Here is a 13190-nt window from a genome sequence, read left to right as displayed (position 1 = left end):
GGGTTCATAGAGATGCTAAATCTATTCCATTGTGGAGCATAGATTTAAAGAGCAAATGGAACATAAGTGAAGTTATATGGAGTGGTGGAAAAATAGCCCATTTGCAGGAGTTCTGTTTATTCTAGGTAATGATATAGCTAGATTGCAAATATGGGTGATGCCTATGATAGTTGAGCAGCCTGTAAGAAGTGTTTTCAGCAGAGGTGTTACAGAAGGAACATCTTGGATTGTTTCCTGATTGTGCTGTAATGAGATCAAAGGCTCATACAGAAGAACAAGACAAACGAGATAAGCAGGCAGTTCAAAGACAAGAAGAAGGTGTCGAAATCTAATTAGCTGGCACTGTGATTATTAACATTGTTCGAGGGGAAGGCTTACAGGAAAGTTCAACTGCAGTGTTTAACTCAAAGAGTTTAGTGGAGTTACAGAAAAATTATTTGCAATTAAAACAGTTATATCAGAAAGCTTATTCAGAAACAGATGCAAAATGTATTCTAGCATGGTATTATCTTCGAGAAGGTATTTTGATGAGAAAGTGGCGGTCAGAGCTGATCTTAGCGAATGAAAGCTGGAGGGAGGTGCATCAGATTGTTATCCCATTAGGGTATAGAAATGAGATTCTGAGGATTGCTCATGAAACTCCAATGGGGGGACATTTAAGAATTAGGAAAACAAAGGAAGAGAATCAGAGGTTTTTTTTTTGGCCAGGATTGCATAGGGATGCAGTCAAATTCTCCAGAATCTGTTATACAAGTCAAATAACAGGAAAACCACAAGCAGCGATTAAGCCAGCATTTTTAATCCCAATACCAGAATTTGAAGAATCTTTTGCTAGGATCGTGATTGATTGCATAGGACCCCTCCCTAAGATTAAAAGGGGAAATCAGTATCTATTGACAATAATGGATGTGCCTACCAGGTTTCCTGAAGTGATACCTTTAAGAAATATTACAACTAAGAAGATTGTGGAGGAGTTAATTAAACTTTTTACAAGATATGGTTTACCTAAAGAAACACACTGTGATCAGGGGTCAAATTTTATATCACAGCTGTTTAAGGAAGTAATGAACAGTTTGGGGATAAAACAATATAAGGCAACAGCTTATGATCCAGAATCACAAGGTGCTTTGGAAAGATGGCATCAAACTTTAAGAACTATAATAACAGCATACTGTCAGGATTATGCACAGGATTGGGATACAGGAATTCCATTTTAGCTATTTGCTATTAGAGACGCTCCCAATGCATTGTCTGGTTTTAGCCCATTTGAACTAGTTTATGGTCATGAGGTAAGGGGACCACTGAAATTGATTCATGAGAAATTGGTGGGTCAAAATTCAGAAACTATTCTCCTGGATTACGTATCAAATTTCAGGTAAAAATTGAACAGGGCACGTGAGTTGGCTAGGGAATATATAAATATATCACAGCAAACAATGAAAGTGAAAGCAGATAAGAAAGCTAAAACTTGTAGTTTTGTTTCTGTAGAGAAAGTACTAGTTTTGTTACCAGTACCAGGTGAGTCATTAAACTCAAGATTTAGTGGACCTTACAGGATTGAAAAGAAATTGAGTGAAGTAAATTATTTAATAAATACTCCAGATAGAAGAAAGAAGCAGAGGGTGTGTCATGTAAGTATGCTTAAAAAGTACTTTGACAGGGAAGAGAAACAAAAGGAGGCATTAGTGATAGTGGATGATGAGAAAAAGGTAGAAGTGCAGGACTCTGAAATTGATTTTCCTCTAATCAAATGCAATAACGAGGGGGTGCTTGAAAATTTAAATGAAATAATGAGTTACCTTTCAAGCAAGTGTCAAAGTGATTTGGAAAAACTATTGCAGTCACACAAACCAATTTGTGGAAATAAGTTGGGAAAGACACATGTAGCTTTACATGATGTTTGCATAGAAATGTCACTTTCAATGGGGCAACAGCTTTTTAGATTAAACCCAGCAAAGTTATCACAAGCACAAAAATAAATTGATTTCATGCTTCAAAATGATATCATTAAATCTAGTTGCAGTAACTGGAGTTCACTTATTGTACTGGCACCGAAACTGGGTGGAACACAAAGACTGTGTGTGGACTATTGAAAGATGAACGTGATGGGAAAAGTGGATTCATATCCCATACCATGGTTGGAAGATTGCATTGAGAAAGTGGGACAATCGAAATTTATCACAAAGATTGACTTGCCAAAAGCAAATTGGCAGGTACAGTTGTTGGAGAAAGCAAAGGAGGTATCAGCTTTTGTAACACCAAGTGGACTATATCAGTTTAAAGTCGTGCCATTTGGTATGAAGAATGCCCCTGTGACATTTCAAAGACTGACAAACAAAGTAATTGCAGGTCCAAACAATTGTGCTGTTTATATTGCTGATCTAATTGTTTTCAGTCAGATGTGGGAGAAGCATTTACAGCATCTGGAAGAATTATTTACTCAACCACAAGAATTTAATCTGTTGATGAGCTTGGCTAAAAGTGAATTTGCAAAAGTGCAAGTTACGTATCTAGGTCATACCAATGGATATAATGAGGTGGCTCTGAGAGGTGCAAAAGTCAAGGCTATCACAGATTTCCCAGTGTCTACAACAAAATGAGAAGGTTTGAGGTTTCTGGGCATGAGTGGGTTTGACCAAAATTTTAGTCAAGTGGTTGCTCCACTGACTGAATTATTAAAAAAAGAACAAGAAGTTTCAATGGACACTGGAGTGTCAGAAGTCATCTGATAGTTTGCAAACAGTGTTAACCACGACAGCAGTGTTGGCAGTACTCAATTATGCTAAGCAATTCAAGTTGGCCATTGACACAAGCGAAGTAGGCATTGGGGCTGGACTGTTACAAGAAGATGAACTGGAATTGAAAAACCACAGGGTATTTTTCACAGAAGCTGAATGTACAACAGAGAAGATATTCAAAGGTTGAAAAATAGACTTTGTGTTTGATGTTAGCATTGCAGCATTTTGAAATTTATGTTGCAAACAATTCATCAGAAACAAATGTTTATACAGACCAAAATCCTTTGAAGTTTTTGGACAAATTTCAAGACAAAGGGGCAAGGCTTTTCAGATGGAGTCTATTGTTACAAGCATTTAATCTATGGAGTATACAAATTGCTGGAAGAGAAAATCTGTTCGCAGATGCATTATCGAGAGTTTGTAACTTAAAGGAAAATGGGACTTAAAAAAAAATCTGGACACTGAACTGGAGTGATTTCTGTTGATACCAAGGACTTGTGTATATATATAGTTATCTTAATGCAAGCATCTGGTAATGTAATAGTTTAATAAGTATAGGAGATAGTGTGAGATGGGTTATTAAAATGGAGCCATCTTTTAGAATTATGACGGTCCATTTTTTGATAGGGAGTGGGATGTTATGAAGCTATTAATGTATATAATATTATTGGAAAATATTTTTCTTTTAAAATAGAGGTTTAGTCTCTGGGTGTGTCCTAACTGGATTAAAGACAGCTGATTTGGGTGCTTTGATATGTACTAGTTTTGAGATGTAAACAGAGAAGTAGAGGTGCATTTGCATTTTGTTGAATAGAGCATTTAAGGAGTGAGGTGAAATCTGGCACATAGCTAGCAGAGACCAAGCAATATGTTTATATTACTAATAAAATTGGTACTATGAAAGGGGTTTCATTGTTAGAAGAAGTGGAGTTTAAAGAGGCTGGTGATACAATGAGAATTTATATTCAATGAGATATATTGGATATAACCAATTGCAGTTTTTGTATGTGCAGGGCAGAGGCAATGTAAGATCAAAGCCTCCAACTGTCTCCACAGGAACCAAAGTGAAAGGAACCTCATTTTGAATTTGTAAGGTGAAAATGCTTTGCCTGGTGTCTAGTTAAGTCTATGGGTGCTCTTGCCTTAATGGAGATTAGTTCGAGAATTTATTAAAAGTTGTGATAGTAGTAATTTGTAGCCATGTGTATATAGTTAAATTGTGTAAATTAATAAAATACTTTATTTAGTTTAATAGAAAGCCTCTCGAGAACTGATGGTCTGTTTTCTGAATTTAGAGCTGCATCTGAAATATACCACTTAAAAATGTAGGTTGTTACAGTTGTTTAAAGTTTCCCTCTAGAGTTTTAAAAAATAGCTCAGCTTTATCAACTGCTGGGTCATAACACTCGCCTCAAAACCACACTGCTTGTTCTCAGGGGCTTTACTGGGAACCACAGTGATGCAGTCTTTTAAAGTATCCAACAATGATCCATGAGGGTGAGGCACATTATTAGGACATAGAAGACATCTCACTCTGTATTATTCCAATACTGTACTTCAACCGGATATGCTTAAAGCAGCCAGAATGGTTCCATCATCATGGACACCAATGTCTTGATGAACTCACCAATCCTCCCTGCAAAAAGTAAACATGAATTTTGCCATGCATCTGTTTTTAAAATCACACAAATACTATTAAGATTATTTAATCTAATTTTAGTCTTCAGATAGTGACTGTAAATTGATTGAACTCTGCTCTTGGAGCTTATAGTAGCACTTCAACAATTGAGTTGAATTGCAGCCTTATTTTTTCAGGCTGCTCTTATCCTCAATCACACAGGATTTTTTTATGCTAACCTGCTTTGCTGGGTCCTCCAGTAGCCTTCAACAAGTAGGTTGTGGTCATTAGAAACAATTATTTTCTTGATAATGCAGTAAACTTCCACAAGGAAATTAAGACGCCCATTGGTGGCCAGCTTATACGTAGGTGCCGACAGGTGGAGCATGTGATGCAATGCTTATTTATTAATGGTTTTTACAGATGGACATTGTGCCAGCCATTGTACAATTTGCCTTTCTTGTATTCTAGTAGCTCCTGGAGTTCAAAAACAATCAGACACCAAGCCCTGAAGAGAAATGGCACTCACAGGCTGACCGCTTTGTGGACTTGCCTGGAATTTCTGAGCTCTTCATGAACAATGTTACCTTTGTGAGAAGATACCAGTGGGCTTATTAAATATTTCAAGACCGTATAAATCTGGAATAACCATGCAGGACTGCGGCTTTTTAACTTGAGGCAATTTACATTTCTGCTGAAAAGATGTGGTTAAGACTGCCACTAAGCCCAGATGACTGAAATGCTCCCATCTGATTCTGAATGCAAGAACACAGTAGCATTCAAAGAGTTTAAAGCAGAGCCAAAGGAAACAAGTCAAGAGTCGCACCTCACTAGCACTCGTCCATAGGGAGCTCATAATCCACTGGCTGACTATTTACTGAAGGGAGTTTCGGTTCAATTAAGGAGCTCTATCCATGAATGGAGACAGATCAGACATGTAACAATCTGGAGAAATGAGAAACAAAGAATTTCTCTTCTGAATAAAAGTTCACACGCTATTGCTGTATCCCCATTGGACAGATCAAAAAAAATAAAACCTGACCATATTCGTGACAAAGAAAACTACAGGGGAATAGTTTTTTTTTAAAACAAAACAGATTTTAAGCATTTTGAAGAAAAACAATTTCCATTTTACAATTTTTAATGCAAAAAAACCCCCTGTTTTTTTGGAAAACAGCAATACTTTCAGGGACCTAAGAGCTAACACTGCACCAGTAGAGTTTGGTTAGCCTTTCATTCTTTAGAACATTCATGGAAAAAATATACAGACTGAACAGTACAATTTTAACAACAAAAGGAAACAATCCTTTCACTGTGGATTTCATTGAAAAGTCTGCTTTATTTGGCCTATTTTCCCTCTCTCTGGAAGATAATGTTTGCATTGTAAATGCAATTCTGCTGAAAAGGTCCAGAGCTGTCGTTTCTGAAGCCACTTTGGCTCCTTAGTGCATTTCAATGCCAGCTTAGACATGCCAAACATATAGATCATTTGCTGTGTGCTGCAAAAATCCTTCACTGAATAGCTTTGTAGTGCTGGATGCATCTTAAAATTGGCATTTGTATGCAGGTTCTATGTGATGCCTAGACTAGGGTTCATCAACTTATCCATGATAAAAGAAGCCATTCAAAACGGAACGGAACTATAGGGCTGCAATGTCTGGATGTTCAAATTCAGCGCTGACATGGGGGACAGAAAGCTGATTAAAATGAGTTGATAGTCAAATGCAACACAAAATCCCCTTTACTACCAAAGAACTAATGTGTTCAGGCACTATAGCCAATAGAATGCACTTGCTGAATCAGAAACAGCTCCCTAGATTACCCCCATCTTGCTAAAAAAAAAAACAGCAAATGCTGAAAATACCCAGCAGGTCAAGCAAGCTACATCAGTGGAAAGAGAAACAGAGTTAATGTTTCAGGTTGTTGACCTTTTGTTAGAAGTGGAAAAGTTAGTGATTTAACAGGTTTTAAGCAAATAGAGGGAGGGAAAAGTCAGTTCCTTTTGCCTTGCACCATCATCTCTTTTGTCATTTAATCTCTCCTGTTTTTCACCACAACACAGGCCTTTCTTTTGTTCGCCTCCCGCTGCCTCTGTACTTGCTCAAAACCTCTTTCATCTCTAACTTCTACTAGTTCTGACAAAATGGTCCTCATCCTGAAACATGAAATCTGTTTCTCTCGCCACAGATACTGCCTAACCTGCATATTATTTGCAGCTTTCGTTTTATTTTAAATTTCAAATAAAGATTGGACGGGTGACTGAAGTGTTTCTCAGGTCTACCAGCTCTGCGCCAAACCTACAGTAAAACTAACCCCTTAAACGATTGGAGTAGTGATTCACCCAATGACACAACAAGCTTATTCAGTGGCAGTTATTCAGTGATCAGGTGAGCCACACAAGCCAGTAAGAGCACAGCTTTAGTCCCTCACCTAGGCTAGGTTAGCTGATCTCAGCTCAACTGTGTGGTGGGGATGGGAGATAATTGCAGTTTGTCTCAGATTATATTGAACATAGAAGGCAAATTGTCTCAGATCATGATCGCTATCTAGTGACACTAGCTGGAAATATACAAATTGGAGGAGGGCAACATCAGATTCAGTTGTAATGTCCTCTTCTCAAAGATTAATGCCAAACATCAATCATGACTAATTGTCACTTGGTCAAGGTGAAAAGTATTATTCACCCCCAAGGAGTCAGATAAGAAAACAATCCAGGGAAAAGTTTTGACGGAAAGCAATATTGTAGAAGAAATATTAGATTTTTAAGGATGTCTATTAGATGCCAACATTCAAACTGCAAGGTGTTGCTGGTTGATCACATATCAAACGCAGATTAGCCTTTTCTTACATAAAGAAGGAAGTCACAAACTCGCATCTTGAGGAAAAATGTAAAGTACAAACTTTGGGCCAGATTTAATGGAAGCAATGGGGGCTCACCCACCAATTGGAGAGCTGGCGAAAGCTTCGCCTTGCCTCTCTTCAGTAAGGCCCACCACATCATGTGCCACTCAGGCATGCAGCAAGATAGCAGCGGGCCTTCCCCAGGATTAAGGACCCCGGGGGCAGAAGTCCCACCTGCCAAGAACTGTTGGCCAATCAGAGACCAAGGAAGTGGTGGCTGCTGCTGGTATGACATCCGCTCTGGGCCCAGGATCAAGCTGGATCCAGGCCACAGTTGAGTGATTGAGGGAGGGGAGTTGGGGATCACCAGCAAAGGCAGGTTTTTGCTGTCTGCAGGCATCCCCTTCTCAATGCCACGTCCCTGATCAGGCACTGAGAGCATTTGAATGATCAAGGATGTGTTTACTACAACATTGTATGTGAGATCAAGCTAGATCAGGACTTGCAAATAAAGCCCAGGAAATGGATAAAAGGAAACAATGTTAACAGTTTCATAGTTAAGAAGCTTGCCCTATAAGGTGAAAAGAGGTTCTTGAGCGATAGAGGCTGACAACTCATAAGGCATGATGATTAATAGCCAATTTTGAAGAAAAAACAGTCTACATTGCAAGAGTTTTCAGGAGAATCACATATGACCTCAGTACAAAACATCATAGCAGATGAATCTTCTTATTTTCCCAGACAAAAGAACCTGATCAATCTTCTCTCGAGTTATGCTCATTAAAAGTCAACATTGCATTTGAAGCTATTGCATTCTTTCTTGTAAAAGCTATAGTGCATCAAATAAAATTCTTTAAGGTTAGAAAATAACTACAGTGCATCATTCAATTCTTAGACTTTTTATTCTGAAAAGGAGAGTAAGATATCCTATAACAGCACCTTGTCTAGTGGCCCTAATGTCCCGATGATATATTCTATGGTAACTGGTTGTGACCTGACTCTCATTCAATTTATATTCAGCTGCTTTATTTGAGGGTTGGGGGGGGGGGGGGGGGGCGGTGGGGGGGTGGGTTGCAGGGATGGGAGCTGATGGTGGTGGCGGAGTGAATAGGCATTGGGTGGAGTGGTTACCAGGGATAGACCAAGACTTTGTGAGCCTTCATATAACCAAGGCACCATAAACTGTACTAATGAAAGCATCATGAGGGCTTCCTGTAAAATGAATATTGACTTGCATTCTGTTGATTCTGTAGTCAGATGCCAGTCAACCATTGTGAAAGATTTTTCTATTGGCTTACAGCATGGATTCTATAAAGAGCCCAAATCCCTACATGGATTCCAGCTGCTCCTATACTCATGTGAATTCCTAGTTCAAGTTCAGTTGATGCTCTGCTTATTTTGCAACTGCTACATTTATCATTTGGACTCCAGACTGATGAACTGACAGATGTCTCCTGTACTGACTTAGCAAGATCCAGTAACAGAAAGGGTTAATGTTCCCCTAACTTCACTGGAGGTGCTGTTCCTTTTCTAGACATTCTGCAGATCAGATTGGAGCACCTCAATAGCAGCTTCTCAAAAGAGATGTGGACAGGTGTCCTCTACTACACACTGAAAAGACTATTTGGGTAAAATGATTCCTAGGGAAGTGTTGAATGCAACTAGAGCACCTCAGGTGTCATTCCACCTGCAATTACTGCCCCCTCCTGATCTTGTCCACTCGCCCAAACCATGGAATATAATAGGAACCTCCAAATGCATTAACCAATCTCTGTGCTTCCTTTGTTGATGTTCATTTGTGACTCAAGCAACATTCATGCCATTGGGTTCAATAAATAAACAATGCAAAAAGATGTGTTTTTATTTTGCAGCATTGCAGGAAGAAAAACACAATTAAATATAGTCGTTTGGCAGCATAGAACTTGAGTATTGCTGAAAAAAGAGATATGTCAAAGCTTTTCATCTTGAACTCATCAGGATTCTTGGAAAGAATAGCAATATAAGGGGAAAACAACAATTTATACTGTATGTGAAAAGAGTGCTGATTGGTTGGCAAGTGGTACAGATATTGCCATGCAGAATGCACCAGTAATGGTAACTGACAGTTAACTGCCAAGCATTGTTTGAAATTTTAACCAGGCAGCTTGATCCTGATTGTTCAAGGCATTGGCATGAGAAATGAGTCAGCGAATGGCTATCACTTATTTTGTTTAGCTGAAACAGATGCAATGTGTATGTTCTTTCTGTCTGCAAAGAACAGGGCCCTGTGTATTAGTATATGTAGTTTCCAGTACATGCAAATGCGGCACATTGCAAGCCTGACTGACAATCTTAAATTGGTTGTCAGCATATTTCTTAGCACAGTGAGGATTATTTCGCAAATGTTGTCCAATCCCAGAATCACATCTAATGTTGGACATTTTGTTTTGAGTTTGCAAGGACAGGGCTGTTGCGAACAGTGGCTGGAAGATGCAATTAGATACGATTTGTCAGTCCTTGAGACGTTGGACGTACATACCTAGCATCACATTGGCACTGAAATTCATATACCATATTACTCATTTGTGTGAGAGGCAGAACATTTTTTTGGCTTGACGGCAGCATCCTGTTAGTGGCGAATATCACTCATGTTGCTACTGCATAGTAGCATCGTGAAACAGCTAGCTTTACCTATTGCTCAAATTTTTGAGATGCCTTGTCCTTCCAGGGTAATCTGAGGTAGACTGGGCACTTTTCAGGGCCAAAAGTGACGACTTTAGGTTGGTTCATGAGTTTGTGTGATTTATAGAACAAAATGATCTGATCAGGGTAGCCATTATCCTGCAGGGTGCCTTTGATGTGCCCTATTTCAGCATCAGGCATGCATGATGAGCAAATGGCTCAGGGCCTATTTACAAGATTGTCGATAAGACCAATCTTATTACGTGTGGAACCGTAAGAAATCCCACACGCATATTAACCAGTGAAGGTAGGCTTGCGGTACACCATGATAGAGAACCCCCTGGCTTTGACACGTTTCTTTTTGCAGCAGTACACAATTAAATATCGATGCTTCAGTTTTGGAACTGAAACTCAACTATATGAATCCAATTTCAACAGGCCAGGAAAGTGGATTAGCTATGCCTACATATTGTGTAGGTGAGGTGAGTGCCAGGGCACAGCTCACCAGAAGAACATGAATTTCTCCATGGAAACTCATAATGATAATTGTTGCTTCACAATGATGCAGTTCTGGCCTGATTTACAGCCGCTCTTTACATCTCTCCTCGACGCCAAATGTAACACACTGTGACTCGGGAATTCAAGCTGCGTACCTGACCTTAAGACCCATGCTTAGCCCCATGAGGGTTTGCACTGTCCTGTTGGGGTCTCATTTGTCATGCAGGCACTTCGAAGTGAAGTGCTGCATGGGTCTCCCACAACTGGATAATATTAACATCCAGTTAAATCTTATAGGATTCTTGGACTCTACATGTCTGGTGCTATTACGTCAGCTGAGAAAAGTGAATATAAATCACTTAACTTCAGCTAAATTGAAGTCACTGAAATCCTAAAGTGAATGTCTGTTTAATGTCTTGTGGTCGCTCAATATATTTGGTCATTAAAGTCTTGAGAGAAAACTTATGTTAAAGCCTTTATAGGCAAATGGCTTGCATTATGATTTTTAAACAAACCACTCTCTTCAATACTTTACAACATCTAAGAATTTTTAGGTCAATCTCAAACACTGCCATTTTCATTAAGTTAATTACTTCCAATTTGAATTTGTAAAGTTCGAAATAATAATGTACTTGCACAGAAAACTATGGTGTATTCCACTGGACCTTTCCATTCCTATCTTTGAATGTTTTAACCAGTAATCTTTCCTATTATAATGACATCTATATAATTTTCACTATGCACAGTGTGTATACGTATGTATGCATTTACACACACAAGCTCAGGATTTCCTGTGTCATTTTGAGAGTGAGATATAGGTCCAGTTCTGGGATTAATGAGGGTCTCCAGTGGTGATCAACCCCAGATGGATCATTTTATGTTGCAAAGCAACACTATTATTTATGTAATAAATTTAAAGACAAATGTGATAACCATTATCTTCAGGCATTGGCCTTGCTTCCCCTTCTTGGAGAGCAGGGTCCCATTTTTAGATAAGCCAATTTTGAGAATCCTTTAATGCAAATAAACTCATCCCCAGGATCTGGAGTGTGATTACCTGCAGGTCAAGATGGCAGGTGGAAGTATTGTCTCACCAAAAATCTGCATCTTGGAAGCAGAATTTATATTCCATTGCATTGCTGGGCTCTGTCCTTCTAAGGCAATTAACGTGATATTGTACATATTCAAATCGACTGTGGCACTTACATATGTGTTTCTTATGATCACCACAATTTCACTCCTTCAAAAGTAAAGCTCAAAAAACAACCAGAATCTAAAAGGAGACAAAGATTACAAAAGATCTCAAAATACAACAGCTTTCGAAAAGGCGGCAACAAAGTTCAATGTTTGAGGAGCTAAAGGCCATAAAACAAATTCCTGGCTTCACTAAGACAGGTGAAGACAGATATCATATTTATGTCTGCTATGTTTAACCTTCAGTGCAACTACAGAGTTAAAATGAATTATCTTCAATAGAAGGCAGACTGTTGAAACTATACACAGTCAGAAAATTGATTTGACAGCTTGCAAAACAAAAGAAAAAGCTGGAAATTCTCAGCTATCTGCAGGGATCATGATGGCATCGCAAATTACTGACGTAAATCGACATCCTGCCGTTCCATGGCTTCCGTGGTTTTAGCGTGAAGAAATAATTACATTGTTAATTAGCATGTGCTGTGATATTTTATTAATGCTTAACAAAAAACAGATTTTACTTTCTTGCTTTCATTCTGAGGCCTGATTAAAGTGACAGACAGGCGACAAAATTCCAATCTAAGCTTTTGTCTGTCACACAATTCGTGGTAGATCTTTCACCAGCCTCATTTACTGAATCATAGAATGACAACAGCACAGAATCACAGAACCTTTACACTGCAGAAGGAGGCCATTCGGCCCATTGAGTCTGCACTGGTTCTCTGAAAGAGCATTCTACTGAGTCCCACTCCCATGTCTTATCTCAGTAACCTTGCACATTTTTTTCTTTTCAGTTAGCAACCCAATTCCCTTTTCTATACCTTGATCGAACCTGCCTCCACCACCCTCTCAGGGAACTTATTCCAGACTCCAAACACCCTCTGGGTGAAAAAGGTTTTCCTCACATTTACTCCTTTTGCCAATTATTTTGAATCTGTGCCCTCTAGTTCTTGATGCTGTCTTGAATGGGAACAGTTTCTTATTATTTACCCTGTCTATACACCTCAGGATCTTGCATACCCCTATCAAGTCTCCTCTCAGTCCTCTTTTCTCCAAGGAAAACAGTCCCAATCTAAACAATATTTCCTTATAGCTACAGTTCTTGATCCCTGGAATCATTCTCGTGAATCTCCTCTGTATCCTCTCCAATGCTTTCACATCCTTCCTCAAGTATGGCACCCAGGTCTTTTTTTAATGCATTTAGAGGATGTGGGCTTCGCTGGCTGAGCTAGTATTATTGCCTATCCCTAGTTGCCCTTGAGAAGATGTTAATAAGTGGCCTTCTTGAACGACTTAAGTCCTTGTGGTGTAGGTACACCCACAGTGCTGTTAGGGAGGGAGTTCAGGGTTTTGACCCAGCAACAGTGAAGGAACGGTGATATATTTCCAAGTCAGAATGGTGAGTGGCTTGGACGGGAACGTCCAAGATGGTGGTGTTCCTATGTATCTGCTGGCCTTGTTCTTTTGGATGGTAGTGGTCATGGGTTTGGAAGGTGCTGCCTAAGGAGCCTTGGTGAGTTTCTGAATGTTTGTGGAAGGGGTGCCAATCAAACAGGCTGCTTTGTCTTGGATGGTGTTAAGTTACTTGAGTGTTGTTGGAGCTGCACTCATCTGGGCAAGTGGAAAGTATTCCATCACAC

This window comes from Carcharodon carcharias, chromosome 8, assembly GCF_017639515.1.
Source record: "Carcharodon carcharias isolate sCarCar2 chromosome 8, sCarCar2.pri, whole genome shotgun sequence".
In the NCBI taxonomy this organism is placed as follows: Eukaryota; Metazoa; Chordata; class Chondrichthyes; order Lamniformes; family Lamnidae; genus Carcharodon; species Carcharodon carcharias.
The sequence above is the reverse complement of the archived record's forward strand: the minus strand, read 5'-3'. Positions refer to the sequence as shown.